This window comes from Copadichromis virginalis, linkage group LG6, assembly GCF_057382275.1.
Source record: "Copadichromis virginalis isolate Kocher_CV1m ecotype Utaka linkage group LG6, C_Virginalis_male_GT1.1, whole genome shotgun sequence".
Lineage (NCBI taxonomy): Eukaryota > Metazoa > Chordata > Actinopteri > Cichliformes > Cichlidae > Copadichromis > Copadichromis virginalis.
In genome coordinates, this window is record NC_140623.1 from 32,559,969 (window position 1) to 32,587,424 (window position 27,456).

The window sequence follows — 27,456 nt, forward strand, 5'->3', positions numbered from 1 at the left end:
TTAGAGGTTAAATGCAATATACATCCAAATAAACACAAACATGAATGTGTGCGCTTTGATGTGCAAATGTAACTAAATATAGTGACCATAGAAATACATAAATGTGCTTTTCACTTTCTTCTCAGTAGTTAAACTTAAAAGTATATAAATAAAAAATGCTTCTCTGGTATCTGTGTGATAAATGGAAAACTGAGGGGGACAGTTAGCGTAATTGGGCTTAGTGTGAAGTTAGCAATCGGAGGAAACTTGGCTGCATTCACATTCAAAAGTTTATTTTATTTTATTGGAAGCTATGTGCTGGACAGGTGCAGGTGACTAATATTAGTCTTGTTATCATCTTTGACTTGAAAGGAAACCAGTGGCGTTAGCCCCGTTAGCGTCATAGGTGTTTTTTATAGATGTTTTTTAGATGGTTCTTTCCTCCTTCCACCCTGTTACTATGCATCCCAACTGTCGTCTCGGAAAATCACATTAGCTGTAGCATTTTGCAAAACATCAACAGCTTTCAACCACAGCTAATCAACATCAAAACCTGATGTTAAAGTGCTGAATGATGTGATTTGTAGATGCGACGGTTCCTTAGAGTGATGAGGAAGGCTTACAGTTAAGCAGTCAGGTTTTCTCATGACTGTATCTAAATCAGTCTTCATCAGAAAATGTTTTTTATTTTAAAAAAAAAAAGTTTAGCATTAAATATACATCATTCCATGCAAAGCAACAGTACACCGCACACTCATGTGATTCCTTGGTAACCTGTGCTTGACTGCCTCGAGTAACTGATTGTGTCGCGACCCCCTCGACGTCGCGCAAGCCTTAGTTACCCCCTACAGACAATCAGCTCCAGGCCTAAAATGCACAAGAACCAACAAGCACTGCCTCCAAAAGACGGACGATGTTTGAGTGTTTGAGCAACTGACAGTGCCATTGTGTAGGGAGAGCAATAAGGATGAAAGAGTCCACCATTCCTCCTGCCACAGAAACCACATATCCCACAAGGCATTTCTTCACTATCAATTCGAAAGGCATTAGTGTAAACAGCTCGAGGGGATTCTGGAATGTCCTCAAATCCATCATGGCTGAGTTCTCAGTGTTTCTTTAACCTTACAGGGAAGAAAAAGGTCACCGGCATCACTTGCAGAAACAGGTTGATCACTCTTTCCATACAGGGACATCCCTTATGAGAGACAAAGGAAAGCAGAGGAAGAAGAGGAGAAACGAGAAGAATATAATCATTATTTGTCAGCAATGACTTCCAATTGTTCCACAGCAAAGAAAGGGATGTGATACATCTTTGTTTATTAGCATACTCTGGAAAAAAACAGCCCCAAAAGAGAAAAAAAGGATGTCATCATTCATGGCTCATTTTGGAAGACATCACGTACAAAAGGCTCACAATGACCCCTGTTAAATGAGTCGTTTCACTGTGATGCAGGACTATGCAGACTGTGTCTTTGTTGCCTGGTTATCAGACTCCTCTTCTGGCATTCAGCAGACAAGCATCATTAACGGAGTGAAGAGCTGACTTCTCAGCTATTTCCTTTTGGAAGGCAGAAATGCCCTGCAGGCAATTACTACTGAACCACCACTGATTTCACTGCAAAAGGATGCAAACAGTTCCACGATTTAGTCGACGTCTGAGACATAAACTTGCTTAGCGTTTACATGCATTTGAAAGTGTCATTCATAGTTTAAGAATATAAAGCGTTCTTTTTGGCCCATTTTTGAGCTCATTGTTTGTTTTAACCCTGCAAATAATGAGCAAACACATTCACATTTTCATCAGATGGCAACAGTAACAAATGTTATTTATAGTGTATGTTATAATAACAAGATATGTCAATACTTTACATTCCAATATGATTTAAGTGGAAGTAGTACGCTGTTCATTTTACTTTACAGATCACCAAAATTGGACAATAGGAAATTGGAAAAACATTACCTGGTCTGGTAAGTCTTGATTTCGTTATGTTTTTAGATTCAGATGTTAGAGAGCTGAATTTGGCATTAACAGCTGGAAACCTTGGCTCCGTCCTGCCTAGTATCAATGGATCAGGTACAAAAGCACAGATGTGTGTAGTGGTTTGTGGGGTATTTTTTGGCACGCTTTAGACTCCTCAGCACTAGTTGAGCATCATTTCAACACCACAGCTGACCTGAATTGTGTTGCTGGCCATAACCATCCTTTATGACCTTGTTCTGATGGCTACTTCCAGCAGAAATATGCAGTATGTCACAAAGCTTAGGTTATCGCAAACTGGTTTCTTGATCATGACAGTGACTCATGTAATTCTCAGTGTAAAAAGTGTAATTGATTGGCCTCCACAGTCATCAGATCCCAGTCCTTTGGATGTGGTGGAACGGGAATCATCATGGAATCTGACAAATCTGGTTTTAAATTGCTATTATTATTTTAAATGAAAACTCACCCGTGTGAATAAAATATGATTTCTTTGCTCATTATTTGTGTTTGCAGAAAAGAAAAGAAAAGAAAAGAAAAGAAAAGGAAAGAAAATGGTCACTTTATTTTCACTTTATTCGTAGTTGAAACTCTTAATCTTTTCCAATCCTAAATCCCGAGAATGTGATAAAAGATGAACATCACATTTTTTCGACTAAAAAAAGCAATTTCTTGCAGTGTAAATGCACAAGAACATTTCAGATCCAAGCTTTTGGGAGCAAACTTTCTCTGAAGTCTGATGAACCACTGAGAACAGAGTTCAAGCAAGACTGCCAACATTTCTCAGAAGCACATCATAATTTGCTCCAGGTCTTAAACAACACAGCCGCTGCTTTTTCTGAGACTCCTTGTTTATCATCACTCTTTTTGTATTATTTAACTCACAATCTGTTGTGCTATCGAGTTTCTAACAGGATTGCAACTTTCTGACAGCGTCAGATATGATGTCAATTTTGTCTGTGGTGCTTTAAGAAGCTCTGCAGCTCCTCATCAGATGCTGTGGACGCTGCAGTTGGCTGAAAGACAGATTTTCTTTATTCTTTTTCCTTTTCTTGAGGCTGAAATGTTTAAAATGCATGGAAAGAAATGTTGTACAAGACTTAATGTAATTCCCCTTCTTAAGTAATCGGTAACTGCTATTTTGAAATGTGTTGTAAAGGTAAACCTTTAAGTGGCTTGGACTTGAGTTAGATCTGGTTTAAAGCCAAGTTAAATGAATGTTAATGTTACTGAATGTGCCAATTCCTGTAAAACCAGAAATCGGAGCAGTGTAACGACAAGCTTGATTTTTCCTGCAGTTTTCTAAGGCTTTGGAACATAAACAAGGCCCCAGCATCTTATTCTCAGTGTGGTTGTTGGAGTGCGACATCAGATTATATTGGACTGGACTTCTTTGGCTGACCCTTGAGAGGTTAGGCTTTTCTCATACCCGGTATGGAGCTCTGACTGTGAACTTGCTATACTTGGGAAAAGGGCAAAGTGAAATCCTGACATGTGTTCCATAAGTTTAGGTCTCACATGGCCTCATTTTGTAGGTGTGATGTTAAATACAGTGTATGGACTCCTGGGCAGGTCGCAGATACCAAAGGAAGTGACCAGATGTAAACACATATAACAAAGCTGCCACTGGAGACCTACCAGTTATTTAATCAAATCAAAGTTCAACACATGGAATTCCACACTGATTAAATTGTTATAATCGCTTTTTACATGACGACTTCGAATTTTATCATGTTGCAGAAACTGCAAAACAAAACCAGGCTCGCAAAGTGTTTTCTAAAAAACTTGAACCTTTAGTTTGCAAACGCACAAATACTTTGTCTTTTCATCTCATATTACTGCTCTGGTTTGAGCTGATCTAATCAGAGCTGTAGCAGGAGCATCATATTTAGAGATGCAGGTTTGTTAACTGGAAGGTCACCAGTTCAAATTCCCCAGAGAAATGTGGGTGGAAAACACACAGACACTTCTCCATTACCTCATCAACAATACTTTTAACCCCCATCTATTACAGCACAGCTGGTCGGGAGCCAGTGTGTGTGTCGTAAAGGAAGGCAGCCAGGTGTGCATGTGCTGAAAAAATAATGATGAAGGCATCAAAAACAATTTCCTAAAATGTAAGAAACCTTTACATTGTTGACTATTCATGATGGTGGTGTTGTGTTGCACTGAATAAAATATTTCCAAACTCAGAGAAACAGACCACAAATAACCAGGCAACGTATGCAAATAGTAAGGGTGGGTCTTCCTGTACTGTCTAAGCTTGTGATTTGCAAATGTCTTGAATGTACTGTTGGTGTTTCCAATAGAGACTGACTGAAGCTGTAGGGATCACACTGTAAAAAACACCCACGTCTGAGGCAAAAATCCAGCATGACAAAGACGCCATTATAACATATCTCATATGAAAGTACTATTGGGTATGTACACACAGGCACAGCTGTAGTGTGTTTTATATTACACCAAAAATATCACAAAAATTAGTAACCTGATTTTCAAAAAAGTTGGGACACTTTCTAAAAATACGATAAAAACACAAAACTGTCATTTTTAACAGTTGCTTAAAAGTGTTTTTAGTAAATACCCCTGATTTGGTAAATCACTTTGACTTTCATTTAACAGGCAAATGAACAAAGAATTATCAGTGTTTTCAATAAACTCTATTTATTAATTGTTTGTTCTATTTTATAAACAAACACATTTAGAAATTGATACTATATTTATATTGTCACTCGTTCCATCTCAGGTGAGCTTGGAACAAAAAAAAAAACCTCGCTGATTCTAACGTTTCTGCACAAAATTGATACATGGTTTCCTCTTTGCATGGTACAGCTTTAGGATGCATTTCTTGATATTTACGCACACTCAGCAGTGGTTTCCTTTAGGCACAGTGATTTCTTCTGTCTGTCTTCCTGAATCTCCTCACAATTTTATATATCGTAGATGACGATGATGATGGGCCTAAACTCTTTGTTGTCTCCAGTGTTGGTCAAGTTACTTGAAAAAAGTAATCAGTAACTAATTACTGATTACTCCCCAAAAAAGTAATCCCATTACTTTACTGATTACTTATTTTCAAAAGTAATTAATTACTTAGTTACTTAGTTACTTTTTAAAAACACGATTTACAACCTGAATAGGTGATAAAGCGATAGATCTTTCAGCCCAATTCTACTTTTTCTACATAATCCATCATACAAAATGTAATCAAATGGAAAAGTCTCTTTTTTTAACTTGTTTTATCAGTTTTAATCTTTTAACTTTATGCATCAAGCAAAAAATTTTATTATATGCAACATTCTCTGACTTGAATAAATTAGTTTAACATTTAAACCTATTTTCTGCACATTCCAGCACATAAAATAAAATATTTTTTGTGTTTACACTCACTCTTTCAAATAGATGCAAGTGAAACACAGCAGAAAATAAATAAAGTCAAAGACTCAGCGGTCCTGTTGCTCTATTTTACCTGTAAAGCAGGACTGCGGTAGGCGGAGGTTTACCCTGGTGCAGGTGTGCCGCGGTCAGTTGAAGAATCCGCGAGTTTCTCTGCGTTTCCCATTACGTCGTTGCGCACTCGGTGCTTGCTTTGAAGTTTAGGGGGTTTTTTCGCTGTAAAACGAAGTTTTCTTCCCACGCACAACGGACGCTAATGTTTTTGTCACTTTTTATGGAATCAAACTCAAAGTAAGGTCAGTACTTCCACGCTTTAAACGCTGCACGCTCATACTCTCTCCCACAATCGATATGTGATCCATTGTTGATCTGCAGACAGCTGTTGTCACTAACGGCGCACTCGCTTACGTCACTGTCGTGAGACATTCTCGCAAAATATCACGGTTTTAGTAACGCAGTAACGCAGCGTTCCTACAGGAAAGTAACGGTAATCTAATTACTGTTTTTGCAATGTAATCCCTTACTTTACTCGTTACTTGAAAAAAGTAATCAGATTACAGTAACGCGTTACTGCCCATCTCTGGTTGTCTCACATTGAGAAAAACTGCTTTTTATACTGGTTGTTGATTTTGTCACATAGTTCAGCACACAGCTGAGCTATGAACCATCTTTGCTTCCAAAGACTGAACCCTTGGTGGACGCTCCAACTTCTTTGGAGTGTGTTGCAGGAATCAATTTCTAAATGTGTTTATGTTTAACAAATAAAACAAACACTTAAAATCTTTAGTTTCTCCTTTTATCTGTTAAATAATTATTCAAGTTCATTTCTAAATTGCAGATTTTTGTTTTTATTGCAGTTTTGAACTTTTCTGGAAACAAAGTTTCAAAGATAAATAGGAACTTTTGATGAAATAAAGAAATAAAGATAAAAAGGGGCAAACTGAACTGAAAACCACTCAAAACACAGCTTATCAATACAAGAAGTTAGCTCAACAGTCTAATGTAAACATCCGTTTTCTTCCACGTATCCGATTCCAGGTCACGGTAAGGCCGGAGACTATTCAAGCTGCCATAGGGTCAAAGGCGGCCTACACCCTGGACAGGTCATTAGTGTGTCATGGGGAAACATAGAGAGACAGACAGTCATTCACACTCATATCCACACCTGTGGGAAATTTTAGAATCATCATTAACCTAACCCCACTAACAGCATGTCCTTGGACCGTGGGAGGAAGCTGGAGCGCTCTGAGAGAATATCCAACATGCAAATTCAAACCCTGGACCTTGCAGTGAGGAAACAGTACTAGACACCACGTCACCTGCTTTGCCACCATGCTGACCTAACCAAAAAGGAGAGAATGTAGCCTATATGTTAGCAAAGCAAACCATTATAAATGCAAAACAACAGGACAATTACTAAATGTATTACAAATAAACTTCTTCCCACCCTTCCTTTCCCTTCTCCCATAACTTGTTTTTTTTTAGCTAGCTCCACCCTCAGCCTACACACTTAATAAACCAAGGACTTTAGCTGCAGGCAGGTAACTCAAAAGACATAGAAACAGTCATATGAGCAGCTCTTGTTTCACATGATATTTTTTGAAATGCTACATTTGGGATTACCGCCCAGAGACGTCTTTTTCAGTTACTAAAGTCATCAAATCTAATCTTGGGAACTTGGATACTTCTACTTAACACCTGGAAACTGTCAGTACAATAACTTTTCAAACACATGTTTGTAAAGCCAATGCATGTCTAATTTCTCCTAGCTATTTGGAACTAATTGGATCTGATAATTAGAGAAAAGAAGCATCATCTTTGAACAGAAAATAATTTCCCTATGAGCAGGTTCTCCAGAGGTTATCGGACCATTTATTTTAACCAGAACATAAACTAAACCCTTAAACTTAACCATACCAGACCATTAATCTCACCATAAACCTTCATTTTTTTTAAACCGTCATTTTAAACTCTCTAAAGTCAAACATCTCAACTTCAGTTCAGTATACATAAAAGATGATGATTCCCATTGTGTAGGGTCTATTTACAACCTACAGCTTCAGAGGGTTAAATCTCTTTCTAAATAATCTCAGGCAAAGATGTTGACTTTGGGCTTTGCAGCAACAATGGTGGGGCACCTCCTTACAAGGCATCCATGAAACGTTGACTATAAATACGAAGGGAGCTCTTCCCCCTCTTCAGCCATCAGTCATGAGAAATTTTCTCATGACTGATGGCTTGACAGTTTTACATTAGCGACATTAAGCTGACATGAAGTGAAATACAGACCTCTGGGTCTGATGGTCAAAGTTGATTCATAACATATAAATCCCTCTTCTCATGAGAAACACTGATTATAACACAGAGATGACCACACACTGTATATGCACGTGAAATGTATCAACATAAATACTGTGTTACTACTATTTTATGGTGCAGAGTTTAGCAACCTGCAGCCAGTAGGTAAATAACTTGATTTGCTCTATGAAAATAGGCTTAGATGTGACTACCTACTCTGGTTAGATTAGACACAGAATTTGACAAAAAGAGAGGGATGTCATATAGGTCAGGGGTTGTGGAACAGCCTTGGGTGGCATATTTTTTTTTTGCTTTTCTCTGCAAAATCATCCCGCGGGAAGCCATAAGGAGACCTAGAATAGATAGATAAACGCACACTGACCTCTCAGTACACCACTGCGACCTCAAATCTACACACTATTCCCCTGCTGAACATCAGTGTGCACTGGGAAAAAGCTGGTGAGAGATTTTTATGATGAATTTGTAGTTGCAGAGGTAGGGGCAGATGGTGGTTTAGGCAACCATAGCCATGGGAGAAATTCAAGGAATGTTCTTGCCGGTGTGAATCTAGTTAAAAACTCATTTTATATGTCTGACATTTTTATTACTCGTTTTCCACTTATTTTACTCACTATCCATCCCTACATCCATCCATCCATCCATTTCCTTGACCAAATATCCAAATTAGGGTTGTTGGGGAGCTGGAGGACGTGCCAGATACTACAGGGTGATGGGGGGGGGGGTAAAGTCTGGACATTAATAAGTATGTTTTTGGACTGTTGGAAGGAGCCCACACAGGCACATGGAAAACATAGAAACTTCAGTCCTAACCGCTGTTCATTTTACTCTGCTTTTGATTTGATTGATGTCTCCTGGTGAAGAAAAAAATAGTTCATTAGGATACTGAAGGTAAGCTAGATGGATGTTCAGCATTCATCTTCCTTTTTTCCAGTTCAGTACAATTTTATTTTATTCATATAGCTCCAAATCACAACAACAGGCACTTTATAAGGGAAGGACCCTACAATAATATACACATCTCATCCAAGGAAAAGCACAGAATTCCTTAGCGTGGATTCCTTAGGGTGCATGAGTGACAGGTTTCAACTGTCATCTCTCATTCACTTTGAATTGGATGGTTTGGAATGTGGATTTGACAAAAGTTCAACTTTCCAAATGCCAGTGCAGGCGACACCCAATCAAATCACACTGAAAATTGTCCAAAAGAGTTTTTTGTTTTGTTTTGTTTTTTTGTGCAGCCTTGTGGATGCTCATCAATAAGCATCCAAATAAAGCCAAAGTTGATCTGTGGAGGAAGCTGATGAACATTCCTGATTATTGAAGCTTTGTGTGTATTACTTATAAATCCTCCATTATATAAAAATCACATCTGTGGAAAAGGGTATTTGTGGAACCTGTCACTTGATTTTAGTCAACCAACATCCTAAATTTCTCCTAGAGGGCAGGAATAGCTCAGTATTTAGAGCGGGCACCCCATGATCAGAATGTCGGGGCTTCGAATCCACCGAAAGGCTTCCCTGAGGTACCCCTACGTGTGGGGCTATATCTTTAAAAAAGACAAAGCTCATAATGACTATACACAGGCTTTGTAATGGTCCTGGGTCTGCAATGCAGCATTATTTTTACAGTTTTTGATTCCTTTTAGTTCTCGCTTGTGTTTTTAAAGTTGGAATCCAAGTGAATGCAGGTTGAAAAAGCTTCACAAATGCCTAATAATAAGGCCAATAGTAACTTTGGGTCCTTGACACAGAGACCCTCATTTTATAAGTAAAATACCACTGCAGTGTGCAATAATAACAACACCACTATCAATGCTTGACCTAGGTTGTTCTAACGTGGATTATTTGAAACATTTCTGGGTACATAAAGTTCCCAGTTAATGTATACATGAATGCATGCAATTAATTTGTAGTGTGTGTGTTGTGTATGGTTTGTATTTACAGCACGACTGTGTACGTGAGTAAACTGAGCGGTTGGATGTATTTATAAAGCACTTTTAACAATACAGCACAAAACAAAGTACTTTTTAGAGAACACGGGACATAAACAGAACAATTATCAGACCATCTCTCAGATATTGAATAGACATGAAGGGGGGGGGGACTCTGCAAGCAGGGTAAGGTTGGCCTAAAGGGGATTTCAGAAGGCCACAGGAGGCCACTAAACCAAAATAAAGACTGCTGGTGTTTTCCCCAACCCTTCAGCCCTTGTGCAGTCCTCAATAGATGGTCACTTGTAAACAGCTGGTAGATACATAACTTTAATCACAAGCCGTCGCTGGGGCTAGACAGAGACGGCATTTCAGATGTTGCCTGCCGCTACCACAGGAAAAGCACTTCAATAAATTCAAGGGAGGACCAGAGCAGGTTGCGAGCAGCAAATAGAGATGGAAATCTGAATGAGAAATGTGAAAGGTCACAGCTGTGACAGTCATGAAAACAACGCATTCTTTGTTTTGAGAAAAAGTGTTTTGACATGTACAAAGTGCATCAGACTGAAAAGTGATTGTGTATGGTGAGCAAAGACAGGTCTGGGGGTCTTTTTCTAAAAGAAGACTTGTGGGGCAGTATGGTACTCATCTGATTGCAATCATAAATCCTTCACTTCCATGAGAATATTGAGATTATATTGCAAATATTTTTCTGATGATTCTATCAGCTTGTGTTGCCAGGCTACAGTCACAACCTGAATTATGGTATCTGGGAAGCATCAAATTGTAAATCCAGTGCTGGATGGAACGGGTCAAATATAAAGCTGAAGCACTGGGAATCTATACACAGGACATCCAAGTCTGGGACGTTGTTAAAACCTTTATTAGTATAATTAATTGTTACTAAACATGGCTAAAAAAAAAAGGCAACATTTGAGATGACAATCTGTCTCTCTCTATAGGCAAAGTTCTTTTGTTGTGATAGTCTAACCTCAGACAGGTGTAAGAATGCAAATCTTATTTCAGTCCTTCCAAGCTGCAGATCGCTGAGCTGTCATACTTGTTTTGTCCATTGCTGATTCCCAGGCCAATTACACAGTTATGTCTTCATGTTGTGTCTGGTATAGTACATGTGTTAAGCATGTCACTGCTAGTTTGACAGGAAATTTAGCTAAATGTTGGGTGTCTGCCCAGGCTTCAGTCTGTCTGTCGACCCTTCTGTCACTGATGCCGCATTTTATCTGTTGACTGAGAAGGGGGTGGTCACCCCTAAAGAGAAGCCCCTGAGTTTTAAAAAGTCATTAGTCTTGATTTGATATATTTGTAATTTGCAGGTGTTGACCTCATAAATCAACAAAGCTAGAAGGCTCAGCAAAGTACACACAGGCTAGCTATCTAAAACCAGGCAAAATGAGAAGATGAGTTAGACTTTGAGGTATCTGTTTTGTTGAATCTAATTGGCTCTAAATATTAAAGTAAGGAATGAAAATAACTAAAAAGTGGATGAAGAGGAAAAACAGAGAGAAAACACAGAGTAAGGTTGGTGGTGACCATAATGGACATTATTAAGAAAGAAAAACAGCTGTGTGACTTAATTTTATGCACACAAAAAAAAAGCAATCAGATAGAGATAATAACTGTAGTTTTCTCATGCAAGTCTTTTCTCAGCACAATAATGTTTCCATGTGTGGGAGTGTTTGGCTGACAAATTAAAGCAACACTTTAGACGAAAGGCAAATCAAAGACCAACAATGTAAGCAAAGATTCAAATGAAATTGGACAATGAGGCCCCCAAAGTCCACAAAAAGACACAAGACAAGTTAATTGACTATTTGTTCAATTTTGTACCCACAGAGGTCATGCCATAGTGCCGTGCCAAAGTAAATGTGCGCTCTTGACACAGGCATTTCAAAGAAATAGTCCAGGAAGCCAATTCAAGCCAATTACAATGTTGACAAGGAAAGATAAATTATTTTTCTATTACTAAATACAGCAGTATGGATGTTTTAATATATTCCTTTGCTTTACATAGTATCAAATAGAAGTGCAAATAGAGTAAGAGCTATGGGATAATTGCTGAATACATTTTGACATAACCTGAGTTTTCTCAGAAAGAATCTGGTGCTTATAGCCCAAATATTCCCTGGCAACTATTTTGCAATTTCTCCCTTAATAGTAAACAACAGCTATAATAAGCAGTTACAGGTATTTCCTTTAAGCCCTTGTAACTTAAAAGTCATTTTTAGTCACTTTTGTCCTGATATTCTGACCTTCTCGAAGGAATTGTTTAGACATGCAGCATCTTTGCATCTGACGCATTTCTGTCCTTTTCACAGCTTCAAATCTCACCGGGAGCATTTCAGAAACAGATCATTAATCTGCACAGGATCTTTTATTTTGAAATTTGAAGTTGCTGTGTCTGAATTCCTGCCCTCCTCACCTGTTGTGTACAGCCTATAATAAACAGTCATGGCAGTATTTTAAACATGGCTAAGCAAAGAGTTGATTCTGGGATGCCGCTGCGATGCCTCCTGTAGACATCCAAAGCACTGTCTTGAGCGGGCACAATCAAACCCTCTGATTTTGTCAGACTTAGAAACCGACACAGACATATCTGGTGTATTTTTGATGGTAATACATTACTTAAAAGGGGATTTTTAATATCTGTATTAAATCTAAGCCATAGTTATTTCATACCAGCAAACCCTTCTGAGCTGTATGGCTTCACCCCCTAATGTGGAACTTCTCCAACACAACCCTGAGCCCCTGTGTTTGGCCCATTCAGTCTTTGACTTTTCCACCATTTTTTAAAAATATTTTGGTAGAGAGTCTGTCAACAGATTCCAATTTCCAGATTCTTAACAGATTCCATACAGGAGTATAAATTAAGCTTAACTGTATAATAGTTTGCATGTCCTTCTCATACTTGTGTGAGTCATCCAGTATCCTCCCACAGTCCAAAATAATGCATTGATTAGGTTAATTAGTGAGTCTAAACTTGCAGTAGGTGGGAATATAATGGTAAACGGTTGTGTGATGCTGCAGCAGACTGGTAAAAAGCCTAGAATCTACCCCAGTTCTCCCCTTTGACAACTGGGATAGGCTTCAACAAAAGACAAAACATGGACTGCGGTCAAATCTCTCTCAAAGCAACACAGCTGTATTTACAGTTTCTGGGTGAGTAATAGCTTTATACTACAGGGTTATTACATTTCAAAATTGATCCAAAATGATGGCAGAGCAATGTGATATCATGGGATTATATATAAATTTCACACCACATTTCACGTGTCGTACGTTTGCATTTTAAGCTTTTCACTTGTCCTTTTAAGCATTAAGTGAGACACTAAATGGGGTAGAATCAGTTTCAGGGTTACGGTGTTGTTCGTTTAGATTACGTGATGTGATATGACCCTGACAAAAGCAAACATTGCATAGTGACAACATACAAAATTACTACTAAGTATTTTGGAACAATGGTAAATGAGAAAATGCCCATTCACTTAGTGTCATGTTATTCAAAGCCTATAGAGTTACATTTACTGTACCAACACACAAGGATGACAAGCACAGTCTATTACAGTTAAATGATCCACTTCAAATAATGGTAAAATATCACAAGCACAACCTTGACTTTCTTTCCACGATCCTAAAACAGTCAGGTTTACAAAAACAGCCTCCCTACACAGCAGCCTTTGTTCCTATGTCCCATGGGAGTGCTGCACCCTGCTGATAATTCAAAACCTCTTTACTCAAACAAAGACTAAAATCTGCCAAAAGCAAAGAGTTCAGGTCCCTGTTAGGCCATTCTGGACCTCGAAGAAGCAATTTCAAGCTGTTAGAAATTAAATTCATAGGAGTTTTATGGGAATTATTCTCCTGAAAGTCTACAACACATGCACTACGGAAATGTGTATTTGTCTTCATTTATAATGAGAGCCTTTGTAAGTAATCCATCATTTGTTTGACATGCATTCATCTGAGCTGTATTTGTGATTTTTCTTGATTAAGGTGACTGATCCGAGGTCACTCGAGCCTCACTGCTGCAGGGTGTGAGACCTCAGGCAATAGTCCTGTTCACTGTCAGCCTCAAGACAGACAGCAGAGCGTTAACTAAGCTGAAGTCGCTGTTAATGAAGTTCAGGTCTGATGTCAGATATAGTGTTGGTCTGTGTTTTGTTTGTTTTTTTACAGAAAAGTATAACAGAATTAAATAGATGTCCTTATAATCATATGGTTATACATTTCAAAGGTATCAAAAAAGGTAACTGGTGTAACCGGTCACTTATTCAGTCTAATTTTTATTGGCACTTTGCATCTGGTACATTTTTGCACAGTCGAAAGCTGTAAAAAAATATCTTTGTATATTTTAAGATTAATAACACTCACAGCGCTGTTCACTGAAGAGCAAATCCCTCTCCCTAAAACTGAGATGAGTTGCTCATGTCTGCTTTGAGATCAGGAGATTTCTAATGTCTTAGTAAAAACAAGCCACCTTATCATGACTGGAATCTATCACTAACACTTTGGAGAAACTCAGAACCTGAGAATAGTGAAATAACCGGCTTTACGTAAGGCTTACGGTGTGTTTCTTTTCCTCATCAGGACCAGATGGCACCAGCCATTAGTTAAGAATTTGATCTCAGCTGGAAAATGTTGGATTTCGCGGTCAAAGCCAATGCTCTGTGTGACTCAGCTACCTGCAGTCGATGCCAATGTGACACAGATGCTTTTTACACCGTTAGGGAAAATAGAAAATAGCTAAATGCCCTAAAGTGTTTATAGTAGTGCTATTAATTATCTTTGTGACCATTTTCCCTGAAGCTTAGGCTGTTTATTTAGACACACCATATTTATACATTAAGAACACGGCACTGTGGAAGTAAACCTTTAGCATTATGTGATTTAACCTTAGTTTAACTGTGGGACAGGATGGATATATCTGTAGGTGGGTGAAAAATTAAAGGAAAAACATGAACTCCTGACACACCACAGTAGTGGATATGATGCTGTGTAGTTAGTGCAAACTAATAAAAAGTGATAGAAACCTTTCCCTTCCAATAGAACTAGTCTCTTCCCCACTCACAGGACACAACGAGGGTCACTGAAGGATTTTAAATGTATGAAAATTTTAGTAATTTCATACATAATCCAGCTGAACACCTATGGAGGATTTTGGACCAGCTTGTTTGACAGCACAAATGTCTTTCTAATAATGTTTAGTCTGAGAACAAGAGCTCCAGACACTAGAAGCAATGCCAATGTGCTCTGAAGCTGTTCTGTGGTGCTCCAACACCTTACTGAGACACTTTATGGTGGATTTGCTTTCATTTGTTACTCTTCTGCATTTATTTGGCAAGTTAAAATGAGCCTATGCGTGTTAAGGGGCTGAAAGAAAATATAAAATTTGAAAAGTAGCAACAACAAAGCCGTTAACATGTCAATCAGGAGAACTTATTAATACACCAGGGACTTGGAAGTCAAGGCGTCGGCTACCAGCTGAGCAAATAACTCCGCAGGAGAAAAGCAGGGTCAGGACAGAAAACACAGAGGATGTGGAGGGAGATAAAGGACATTTATATTCATTGTTTGCTTTGGGAGAAACACATGGATAAAAGAGTGAGTGGTACACAATATAATTTGTGTACATTACACAGATGCAGGTCTGTGGACACCTGAACATCACGCCAGCTTAAAAGCATTGAACATTTCAGAGTCATGGCCATTCATCATCAAAGTCCTCTGGGATGGCTTTCCACAAGATTTTGTAACCTGGCTGAACTTCAACCCCAGCTGCAACACCATTAGTGAGATTAGCGAGGCGCTGATTTCGGGTGATAAGACCAAGCTGGCAGTCATTGTTCCAGTTCACCCCAGAGGTGTTTAATGGTTTAAAATCATAGGTTTTTACTGTTCGGTTAAGGTTTTCACACATAACTGCGTATTTCTTTACTGGCCTGACTTTGTGAACGCTGTCGTGTTTAAAGAGGCGAGAGCCTTTCATGAAAGCTGAGCACAATCTGTTATTATATGACTGCTTGCTGAGTGCACGTTCTTTTGCAGGAACAATTATTGAAGGTAAAATTGAGCAGATCAAATTTATGACCTCTGCACATGCAGCACCACAAGGTATATTATTGGTTATACAGTAAATCCCACAGTTGATCAATATCAATATTCTAAATGGGATATTTCTGCTGTGATTTTTCAGTGACACATGGGTTCTGCGCTCATCACGCATGTAAATCCTTGAACTTTTGCAATCATGTAAGTGTTACACTGCAAGATTAAACAAGCAAAATATTATGCACTGAATACATTAATGTAATGTTCTACCATTTCTCCAATAAAAAGCCAGTAATCGCCTGCTTCATGGCCACACATGTAATGCCGTAGACTGCAGTTAAATTGGCAGCTCCCAGATGTGAGCATGTAAACTGAAACAATGTGGTCAGAGTAGCTTCCTTGCATAAACAAATGTTTAAAATGTAATTTATGACATACTTTATGTAAGTTGATCCCAGCTCAGAAGGCCTCAGTGATGCCGCTGTCATAATGACACACAGCAGAGATGAATTTTGCAATCATGACAGGCCCTTAACGCTCAATTAACAAACTTATCGGGATGATTTCTTTAAAAAACAATATATCATGACCCATCGGACTACCACACTGAAAACATTGGATTTATGCGCCAGAACAAATACGGCGATTTGATGAGAAAATTCCCCCAATTTATGCTTTCTGTGAGGTGAGAGGACTGTATAAACATGCATTTTTGAGTCCTACAGATGTGCCAAGACACAGCCGCTCAGTCAGGTCCATATTTATTGAAAAATCAGTGCTGGATTTTGCCCAGATATAATTCTTGTCAGGCTTCATATATTTCTATTGTGTAATGATCTGCAGATTACAATGATAGTGCAGCTGACATTTCATAGATGATGAAAACAGCTGAATGCAGAGCAAAAAGATAATAAACTTTGGTCTGTCGAGCTCTGGTGTAATTTGGACTCGGCAGCTACATCATTGTAAAGAGGGACACGTGATGATTGTAACACTAGTGCAGCACAGTGCTGTTAATGCATGAGATCTGCTGTCATTTAAAGAATGCAGATGTTCCAGACATGTTCCAAAAGTCTGGGTATTAAATATGATACAGAGCAGTGTATAGAAAAAGAAGCCAGTCAGTGGTTAAGAAAAGTAGTAGAACGAATCGGAAAACAGAAAAGCAAAAAAGTGACCCGAGTGGTACGGAGTTCAATAAAATCAGGTGAAGTGCATTGTGAGTTCAGCCCAGAATAATACAGTAGAAAAAACCCCACCCACTTCTAATCTCAATGTGCCAGACAGGGAGTCTGTTTACCTGCGCAGTGTTTACAAGAAACCTGGAATCCCCCTGCTGCACAACAAAAGGTGGACGTGTAAATGTGTGAGTGAGCAGTGTTTGTTACTGTGTGTGTACTACATGCACGATTAGAAGCAACACTTGAGCTCAGCAGCCCATTCTCCAACTGTATCTCCAGTTCATTTAGGTGTGACCAGCTTTGTTTGGAGCCTGGCCTCCTGCTCTCTCCCGGCTCTCCGAGCCGGGCCGCAAGGTCGAGCGAGAAAGAGCCTGAGCGAGAGAGGGAGCAGCCCTGACCTCCGGCGCTCGCTGCGGAAACAATGGCGACGCGCCTCACAGTGACAGCGGGAGACAGGAACAGGCACAAACACAGGAACCGTCCATTCTGCCACTGAGACAGACCTGCCGAGGCCTGAGAATCTGGGGGAGGAACTGTCTCTGGCTCGCTTCGTCTCTCTCGGCTTTTCTTGATATGCCCTAATATGACAAAAAAGTGATGCACTTGTTGATTGTATGCTGTTATTAGCCAGTGGTCCCTAAGGGAGACGCTCCGAGCGCCACAGAGTCGTAGGGAATAGCACAGGGATATTTTAGGACACAATGATGGTCTTTTTTCTTTTGAGCTTATGTACCTTGCGGAAGAATTCAGAAGCTCAATTCACAAATGAGACAAACACATCCATCAGAGATGATTTGACCTAAATACTACTGGATTAGGCTGTTAACACACCAATGTTCTAATGTTTCCCCATATAAAGTAATAAGGAGTATTCATAACATCTTATTGGAATATGTCAAAGTTAAATACCGTTTATCAAGTATATGAATCATAATTAGGTCTGTAGAGTTACTGTGAGGACAAATATCCAAGCTGTGTTTATGCCCGCTTCTTACCTACAGATAACTACCTGACCATTAGAACACACCTAACGTGACTTCTAAGCTAACTTGTTTGCAGCAAAGGACTTTCCTCCCAAAATCTTTATTACACACACAAACGTAGAACTAATTATTGAGGAAGTCGGACATAATATCAGCCATTTCCTCAATTTCCTCAATTTTGTCTTGTTTCCATTAGTCCATTCTTAGCTAAAAGTTGAGTGTCTGTGTGTGTGTGGGCCTCACACAGATGTGTGTGTTTATATGGTGGCACATGGAAATACCAGCCCATTCAATCAGTTCATAGTAGAAATAACGATAACAGCCTCCAGCTGATAGTTAAATAAGGGCGTGGGCATTCTTGAAATGGCTCAAGAATTTGAACTAAAAGATTTTATCTGATCCCCTGAAAATAAATCCACTCCACACAACTTTTTTCTCGACTTAGACAAAGTAAAATATTCAGTTCATCATAAAACACTGCAGTTGAAGTTCGCTTATTAATAACTGTGAATTTTCCTCTGAACCATAATAATAAAAGGCATTATTGATTCTAAGGAAATAATAAAAATTTAAGTTTCCATTAGAATCTAATAATATCCTGTTATAACACTATACAGAAAATAGTAAACATTTTCTCAGCTATATATGAGGTGCATGTAGGCATTAGAATGATTTTATACCTATGAAATATGTTATGAAATTACACCTAAATGTGGATTCAAATCCTGACCATTGCATTAGCCTCACAGCACATGGGGAGCCTTCTTAACCCAGAGATCTAAATAGCACCCCACCCTGAGACTAATTAATCACACATGCAACATTATGAAGCCATGTTGGAGCCCTAAATTAATCATCTCTGTATCACCTTGATAGTCTTCGTTCCTGAAGCCATGGCTCATTTGTCAGCACCTTCTCTTGAGTTTAAGAGGAAAGGGACTAAAAGTTTAGTTGTTGTCTTAAACAAAATAATGAGAAGGATTAAATTTTTCCATTTGGTCCTTTCAGCTGCGCTGTGTCATTAAGAGTAGGTTCTGGGAAAGCTAACATGCTTTTGAGGAATGATTTTCTGGCAGAGATTTAGATTTCTCTCTGTGCGTGTCACATGACTAACAGTAAGTGCAGTGTACAAAAGTGCATGCACTGAAACTGAACTCAAGCTAAAGCTAAAAGACAGATTCATGCCGGACAATGAGACAGATCTTTATTTCAGTAGTGAAAAAAGAAAATGGAACATTTAAAAAATGTAAAATCATAGAGGTAGGAGGTAACTTGTCATGGTCCCCGTGCCTGCCCAGCCGGCCTCACAAGGCTACACTTGTGTTTTTGCTTTTTCTCTCTCTCTCCCCTACCTCTCTGCCTGGGCAGAGCTCACTGCTGGCTCCCGCCCTTGGCTCACACACCTGTTGGCGGTCAGCTGATTTCCCGACTACTATTTGAGGCTGGGCCACAGATCTTCTCATCGCTGGATGATTGTGCTACTAACGTTAGTCTCTCTTCCCAGCTCCCGTGGTCTTGTACCTTTACGCCCTACCTTCATGACTTGTGAGTGATTTTTCCCTTTCTTGTTCCAGTTTACCTTCCCGAACCTGTGACCTCCCAGCTGTACGAAAGTGTGTGAGTTGGATGTGAGGACGTGAGCGAGCGTGAGAGAGAGAGCCTTCCCCTAATCCCTTGGAACCCTGGATTTTTCCCCGTCACTGTATATATTATCACACTGGTGTGTAAATAAATGGTGCTCTGAGACGTCAACCTGTTCTGCGCTTGGGTCCCTGCTTTCAGATTGTGACATAACTGAGGGGACCTGCCTGGACAACCTGGATGTAGTAGAGGTGGAAAGGAGGAGAGTTGTACAACAGACAGCCTGAAAAGAAGGGTGACCCCCAGAAGTCAGACAGGTATTAGACCAGGAAAATGTGAATGAAGTGAATCTGACAGCACAGCAATACGTAAGACACGAATATATAGAAGAGATCGACGCTTAACACAAGAGGAAAGATCTTCCTCAGTGAGCTTGTGTACAAACTTCATTCGTAAACAGTGGCTCATCATCCATCATCTGACAGTGAACATTTGCATTCCGGTCAGAATCGGTTTCCTGGTCACTTAAAAACACAAAATTTTCTTCTTCTTCTTCTTTTTCTCAAAAGGTCAGCTCTAATAGACTTTTACAGAAAAAGGCATTGATATGATTCTGCTGCAGAAAAACGATGCCAATGTCTTGGACTCTCAAAGGGAGCAAGACAGAGTCTATGTGTGACTGAAAAGTTGAAGCTGCGAGAAGCACAGGCGGTGAAAAAAAAAAGAGTTTAAAAACTTAAGAGTCAACCATCCAAAGTAAAGGATAGTGCACAAGAGAGGTGAAGAAGAGAATGCAGGGTGATGAGTGACAGAAGGATAGCAGGACGAGTGAAAGGGGAGGTTTACAAGACCTGCTATGATGTGTGAATTTGAAACAGTGGAACGGACAAAAACATAGGAGGCTGTGGTGGAGGTGAAGATGTTAAGCTTTTCATTGGGAATGGCCATAATGGACAGGGTTAGAAATGAGTACAATGGAGGGACAACTCATGTTGAGCGGTTTGGGGACAAAGTTAGAGAAACAAGGCTGGGATGGTTTGGACATGTGCAGAGGACGTGCAGCGGACACGCTGGACAAATGATACTGAATATAGAGCAACCAGACAAAAGTGGAAGACCACAAAGGAGGTCAATGGATGCAGTAAATTTGGACATGCAGAGGGTTGGTGCGACAGAGGTGGGTGATCGAGATAAGCCGAGGTGTAGGTAGAGGACACTATGAGAGGATGTTGCATAAAAACAATCCACTGATTACAGGAAAGTGCACCAAATGTTTTAACATGAAAGCCACACACTACAGCAAGGATGAGCAAATATTTTAATGCATTTTTTTTCAACAAATGAATTTAACATGATATTGCACCAGAATGAGTCATAAAAGTGTCAATTTGCCATAGAATGAATATTTTTAAAATGGATGAGCCAATTTAATGAGCTAGGTTCTGTTATGAATCTTCAGAATGAGTGAAGCCAAGAGAAAGTGCACAATAATATGGTATAAAAGTAAAGTTACGGGAGAAGTGCCATGAGGATTGCCAGGATTTATACATCGGGGAAACCAAACAACCTCTGGCTAAGCGGATGGCACAACACAGAAGAGCTACCTCGTCAGGCCAGGACTCTGCAGTCTATTTACACCTACAGGCCAGTGGACACTCTTTCAATGATGAGGATGTACACATCCTGGACAGGGAGGAACGCTGGTTTGAGCGCGGAGTCAAGGAGGCCATTTACGTGAAAAGGGAAAGACCATCCCTGAATCGAGGAGGGGACCAAGGGTGCATCTTTCACCATCTTACAATGTTGTGATTGCAGGCATTCCCCAACTCGCTGTGAATGGTACTCATGGCCTTTGATCAGTGGGCTTTGATCAATGATCATGAGAATTTGTGTATTAATGATCAAGGAACTGACCTCCCAGCCCATTGTTCCTTCAGTGGACTAGCTTCAGTCATTATACAAATGTACTGTTTATAAGATTGGGGAAACCTGCAGTCAGCTGAGACTGAAGAAGTCACTTTGATGAGTGACGAAACATTTCTCCCACTGAAAATGCTGCGTCCGGATGAACAGAATCAACTTTTGGAGATAAAGTTAATGCTGTTTGCCATCTGTTTACTTTTCTGAGGACTCTCATTTTTTTGCATGCCACGCAAGTGCAGTGCACTCAACAGAACTAAAATGAGCAATGCAACTGTACAACAATGTCATCTGACTGTTTACTCTTATGCACACGCATGTAAACCAAGGATCCAGGACTCTTGCCAGAACCCAATAAAAAGGTCAATGACACTGAGATTTAATACATTTTTTATTCTCTATATGCATTATGTTTGAATTCATTCAAACAAATTACTAATGCCACTAAAAGTTCTTCAAACTTATGAAAAGGGACAGCCACCCTTTATGCAGCGTGGACATTTTTGGGGTTACTTACAGCAGCCTTCTGCTTAAAATGCATGATACATGGTTTTTTTGCATCATTTGCATGCTAAGTTCTTTATTGCCTATATCTACATCTATAATAATTCCCATTCTATTCTTTCTGTGTATATATATCAATACTCTATGCTTCATCTCATAAACTACAGTCTACACAATGGAGCTGCTGATAACAGTACTTAAGCTATAAACCTGCCAACCATTGATATACACCAAAACCCGGACTTCCTCTCTTGCACATTGTGCTGTATTCAATGTAAGTAATTGAAGCCACGAGTGGCAACGCTACAATAAGTGACCAGATTACATCACTCAGCACCCAAAGGGCACTCGACACCCCACCTCACCCCACCCTCACACCCTCCTGCTACCTCCTTTCCTCATCCAGTAATGTGGCATTGTTCATTATTGATGAGATTGACCTTGAGGAAATCCCGCTTAGCTCTGAAGTGGAGACTGTCAGTCTGACATGTGCTGCCAAGGTAAACAGAGTTAATCAACCAAATCGGTCATCTTTATGCCCGTGTGACACCTTCCTAATGTGGATTTAGGCTCTTAGTCCCCATCAGAATTCAGGAATGCAAAACTAAGACTGGAACTGGCACTGGGAACACTGGGGACGTAATGTTGGGAGCAGAGTAGTCTTCCTCCCTCCATCCTGTATTAGTCTCTGAGGCCGAGCTTGAGTCGCTCTCCTCTTTTCAGCAGGAACCCCCCACTGGGTGAGGCATTGCTTTCAAAGAATTCAAATGTACAGCGTGACCCACAATTCTTTTCTCTGTAGGTCGGGTGTGAGAACGGGGCCTGCAAGTTGGCTTCAATGTGTTTTTTGAGGGAGGGAAAGTGTATAGAAAAGATTCAGCCCAAAGAAGGGAACCGCCGACCCAAGCGCCTAATGGCTGTTAACAGTTAATGATGTACATTTAACCCACGAACTCTGCTGGGCTTCCTGCAGGGTGGTGCAGTGTTTCGTGCAGGTCTTGTACCATATGCATTGTGAGTACCTAATTAACCTTATAAGGACAGCTGGAGCATATAGCCAATCCAATGCCATTTGGGACTACTACATGCAGAATAAAGAGTCTCCATCTCTGCACATTTTCAATTTATCCTTAAAAGAAATTCATTTTTACCTCTGGTACTGTCTGAAGATTCACACACAGAAATAGAACATTTTTGCTGTGAATTCCCTGGTGAAAGAATGCTGCCATGTTATCAGAAAAGAAAGAAAAACAATTTTGGGTCCAGCTCAAAGTGGGAAATATTTGGACTCCACGAATTAAACTAGGAGACATTTTACCCGAGTACACAATAGGTGTTGTGATGCGTATTACCCATTGTCTATTGTCATATTCCCCCAGCTTCACCCTGTGTTACCCAACAACACATCCATTTGACTATTACTGGAAAAAACATGGAGTGAACCAGAGAATCTGTAACTTTTTTGTTTTCATACACATCCCTCCAGCAAGTCCTTTGTCTGGCTTTGGTCTGCATTGGCAGGGTGGTGACACTCAAGGCTTCGTAAAAAGAACTGATAAAAGAGAAGATGGCACAAAGCCTGTCAGTTAGCTTGCCAGTACAACAGAGGCTGTGCAGAGAATGTCTCCTCTTACTTTGCCTTTTTTCCCTTTCTTTCCTGTTGATTCTTTTATTTGCCACTGGTTGAATATATATTTATATAATGTCATGTTTAGAAAATGTTAATATTAAATAATATATACTGAATCCTAATATATCTGCGTTTACTTTTGATTTCCTAATAACATAGACAAATGTTTGCAAACTGAATACAAGCAGTAGATTCAGTTTGCACAGGGCTGATATGATATGATATCAGAAAGCCCTGGATGTACCTCTTGTTAGCAGGGATCAGTTGGATCTCCTGTTTTTTGTGGCTTTCAACCAAATGTAACTGTTTTCAATTACAAAATGGGATTTCCATCACTAATATATAATGTTTCTAATCAGACTTAAGGTCATCACCATATGCTTTAGATTTCCTTGGCGACATGGTGGACTAGGATGTACACAGGATCAGTAAATCTAGGAGGCTAAAAAAAGGCAAATATCCCAGATTTGCAGAGCAAGATTCTTTGTGGGTTATTAAAAAAATGCTTCTGTTGTGATTATAGAGGCACATCTAAACTCTCATTCAGTTCTTTTCTTTTTTCTTGGGGGGGGTGGGGTATCATCTGTTCTTCTCCTGCACTAAACTCACAGATGTGCAACAGTGCAGCCTTTGTTTTATGACTACTACTATTATGTGAGTCAAGCTGCAGAGCTTTGTCTGTAGCATAACCTCACAGTTCATTGATGACTATTTGAAACATACAGTAGAAGAATGACTGTTTGCTTCCCTTGTCTCATAGGCTTTCTCCATCCTGCCCTCTCATCCACCTGCACATTCTAATGAGGTGATCACAGCACTTAAATACCAGACTGTGATCACATTGCATGCTTGCCCCATGTGTACACTTTCCTCTCTTTGTTAGCCCACAGCCTCACGCACATATGGAGGCCTGGGCTGTTTCCTGCAGCCAAACAGAGGGATGTATGTTTCTAATTATAAACTTGATCTCAGGTTAAACACACTCTCTGCTGGCCACCGCAGTAACCAGGATTTATGGTGCCAACGTTTGGGCTCTCACCCCAGAAACCAAGCAGTGAAGCTGATCTGTTGCTGTGTCGTTCACACGGGGAGAAAATAAATCTAAGGCAACAAATCTAGTTAGACGTGTGCGTCACTTTCGTATTTGTGTTGGCTTCTCAAATATAAACTTAACCTGTCTAAGTGTGAGCGCAAAATGTTTCTTAATAGGCCATTGCAGGGAGGCCAGGAATGCACTTTGAATGGCAGTTACTGTTTGTTAGTTGGAAATGTGCTAAAAACAAGGTGGAGTGGTTTTATTTCCTTTCTAATGGTAAGATTAAGGTATTTGGTTAAGGCCATGCAAATGTTTCATTACTTGTAAATTAAATTTAATTATTTTACTAACTAGTTTTCTGGCCAAGGATGGTACATTCATGAAAAAATATTTCAGCAAATATGTTTTGACTGGTCAACTCACACTAATGAAGAAACCCAAGAAAGTATTTGTTAAAAAAGGACTAAACAGACAAACCATACCATGTTTTTCTGAGCTAATCACTTTGAGCTCTCCATAATAAACAGACCTGAGACTTTATCCGACTGTTGGTCAGAAAGCAAATATGTGTATTTCCCAAAATGAGGAACTACATACTTAAAAGCATCTGGCAAAAATATCAGTGCAGTGCTTTTCAACATGAATGTTGTGCAAAATTTAAAAAGTACAGTACTGTGCAAAAGACTTGATTCCCTTTGTTTCTTTATATTTTCCTTCCAAGGAGCCAGATTTTGTTGTAATTTTAAAGTGATCTTGAGCAATAGTTATCGAGTGTTTCTGGACATTTTTCTTTGGCTGCTTTTTTACCGATTTTCAGTCCAGTGCTTGTACCTTCAAGGTTCAAGGTTCAAGGTTCTTCATTTGTCACATGCGTAGTTATACAAGTATAACACACAGTGAAATGTAACCTGACACGCTCCTTGACATGAGCAAAAATGGGGGGGGGGGGGGGGGGGGGGGGGGTAGAGGAAGAACATTATATATATATATATATATATATATATATATATATATATATATATATATATATATATATAGTATATACATTGGGTGAATGTGCAGTAGTAGCACCTGTACCTGACCATTTTCAGAGTAATGCTTTTTAGGGAACAAACATAATTGGCTCCCATTTCTTTAGTCGAATTGATGAAAAAACAAAAATAACACAGTTTGATAGACATAAAACAGTATTTTTGCAGCAGCAAGAGTCCAAAAATACAAAGAGCAATTAGCCAAAGGTATCTACAGCAGATGAACAGTATCTGAAAGTCCTTACCTTAAGAAGTATGGGGGGGAAATCCAGAAAAGACCTGACACAGGACTTGAGAGATGCATCTCGTCCTTCAGTTGATTATTCTACTGTTCACTGAAGCTTCATCAGAAATATTCCCAGCGGTTTGGATCAAGAAGAAGGGAAACAAGGGGAAGGGGCTGAGGTATACCAATTTACATAAATCTAGCCTGAAAGTTGCAACAGGTCTGATGGAGAGATGAATGTAAAATCTTTGGTTCAAGTATAAATATGTACAGAGGAGACTGGATATATGCCTCTGTCATGGTTTGGGGCTGAATTTCAGCCAGTGGCTTTCAGGATCTTGTTAGAGTTGATGGAACTATGAACACAGAAAAGGACCGTCAGATTTTGATCCACCATATGTTACGGTTTGGAAAAAGTGAGGCTGGCAAAAGCTTCATTTTTCAGCCTGACAATAACCCCAAACACACTGCCAGTAAAAACATACCTGGATAGAAAAACAGACAATGAAACACCATCAGTCATGGATTGGCCAGTCATGAATCGTATTGACGTAGAAGGGTGCAATAGAAATATTCAAAGAAGAGCTAAAATGTCCTTCAAGAAACTTGGAGAACTATTTCTGAAGACTACTTCAAGAAATCACAAGAAAGCTACCTGATAGAGTTAAGACTTTAGTGAAGAATAGTTGGTCTAACCAAATACTGACTTTCTGGTTTTGCCTTATATACTGTGTTTCCATGCATGGTTGAATATATAATCCAATAAAGCATTGCACCTATTTCCAGTTTTCCTAGCGAGACATAAAGGTTGAGGGGTTACTCAAGACATTTGCACAGAATTGTATTTAGAGGAATGTCACAACAGCAGGAAGGAATGCCAGTTTGTGTTAGTCAGAAAATGTCAAGGGACTGTTGTTGTTGTTATCCCCAAACAGTATTTGAAATAAACAACATCTAAAATGTGATTCAAGCCAAAATGAATCCAGCTCTGGATTATTTTAGCTTGAGTCTTTTCATTATTCAAAATAAGAGGAAATCCTTCAGAGACAGGAAGGTTTCCCTTTTGTGTAATAAAGATCCAAAATGTTATGCCAAAAACAATCTGGAATGTGGTAAACAATATAGGGGCACGCACTACCCGCATGACACACGTGTGACTACGGGGTCTTGGCGTGGCTGGAAGTTCATCATAGTAGAGTCATGCAAACCCCAGGGAGCGATGGGCTTAGTTTAGCACCTACAGGGAGTTGTACAAACACGATAGTATCCAGGTTGCACTGTGGTAAATGCCTGCCTGGCACAACACAAGCCCCATTTGGCATACTCAGGCGTATTACACATCAGTTCAAAAAAGCTGTGCATGCCTTCCTATATATTGTTAATGACTAACGAATCAGAGAAAAGCAGCCAAAATATTCATAAACACAGGAAATTGTATTCAATCTAACAACAAAATCACTTGGGAGGCAATGGAGTCGAGGTCAGTGTAATATTGTTGATCATAGGAAGCTCGTCTCAGAGTGTTAACAATGACCAAACAAACAGAGGTGGGTCTGCAGTTGGACGCTTCGGATCAGGACAGCAACAAGTACAAGTGGGGCTTTCCTACAATCGAGTGGAGCTCCGGGGCCTGCTTCAAAACATGAAACAAGCGCTTCGAGCTGCCAGAATCCTTTTCAATACCCTGAGGTTTTTG

The 27,456-nt window shown here is 39.6% G+C and overlaps 1 long non-coding RNA gene across 3 annotated transcripts in view; it reads right to left on the bottom strand.

Moving 5' to 3' along the window:
* Positions 1 to 691: 691 nt before the first annotated feature.
* Positions 692 to 27,456, bottom strand: part of LOC146708160 (uncharacterized) — a 29,606-nt gene continuing 2,841 nt past the window's right edge. The window contains exons 4-5 of one of the 3 annotated variants that reach the window (XR_014920933.1): positions 6,562 to 6,693; positions 6,212 to 6,448 (exon numbers count right to left, since the gene is read on the bottom strand). This is a non-coding gene — a long non-coding RNA (uncharacterized LOC146708160). Of the gene's footprint in view, positions 1,175 to 6,211; positions 6,449 to 6,561; positions 6,694 to 27,227; positions 27,391 to 27,456 lie in introns of those variants that run through there. The other 2 variants (XR_014920935.1, XR_014920934.1) reach the window with 2 other exon arrangements.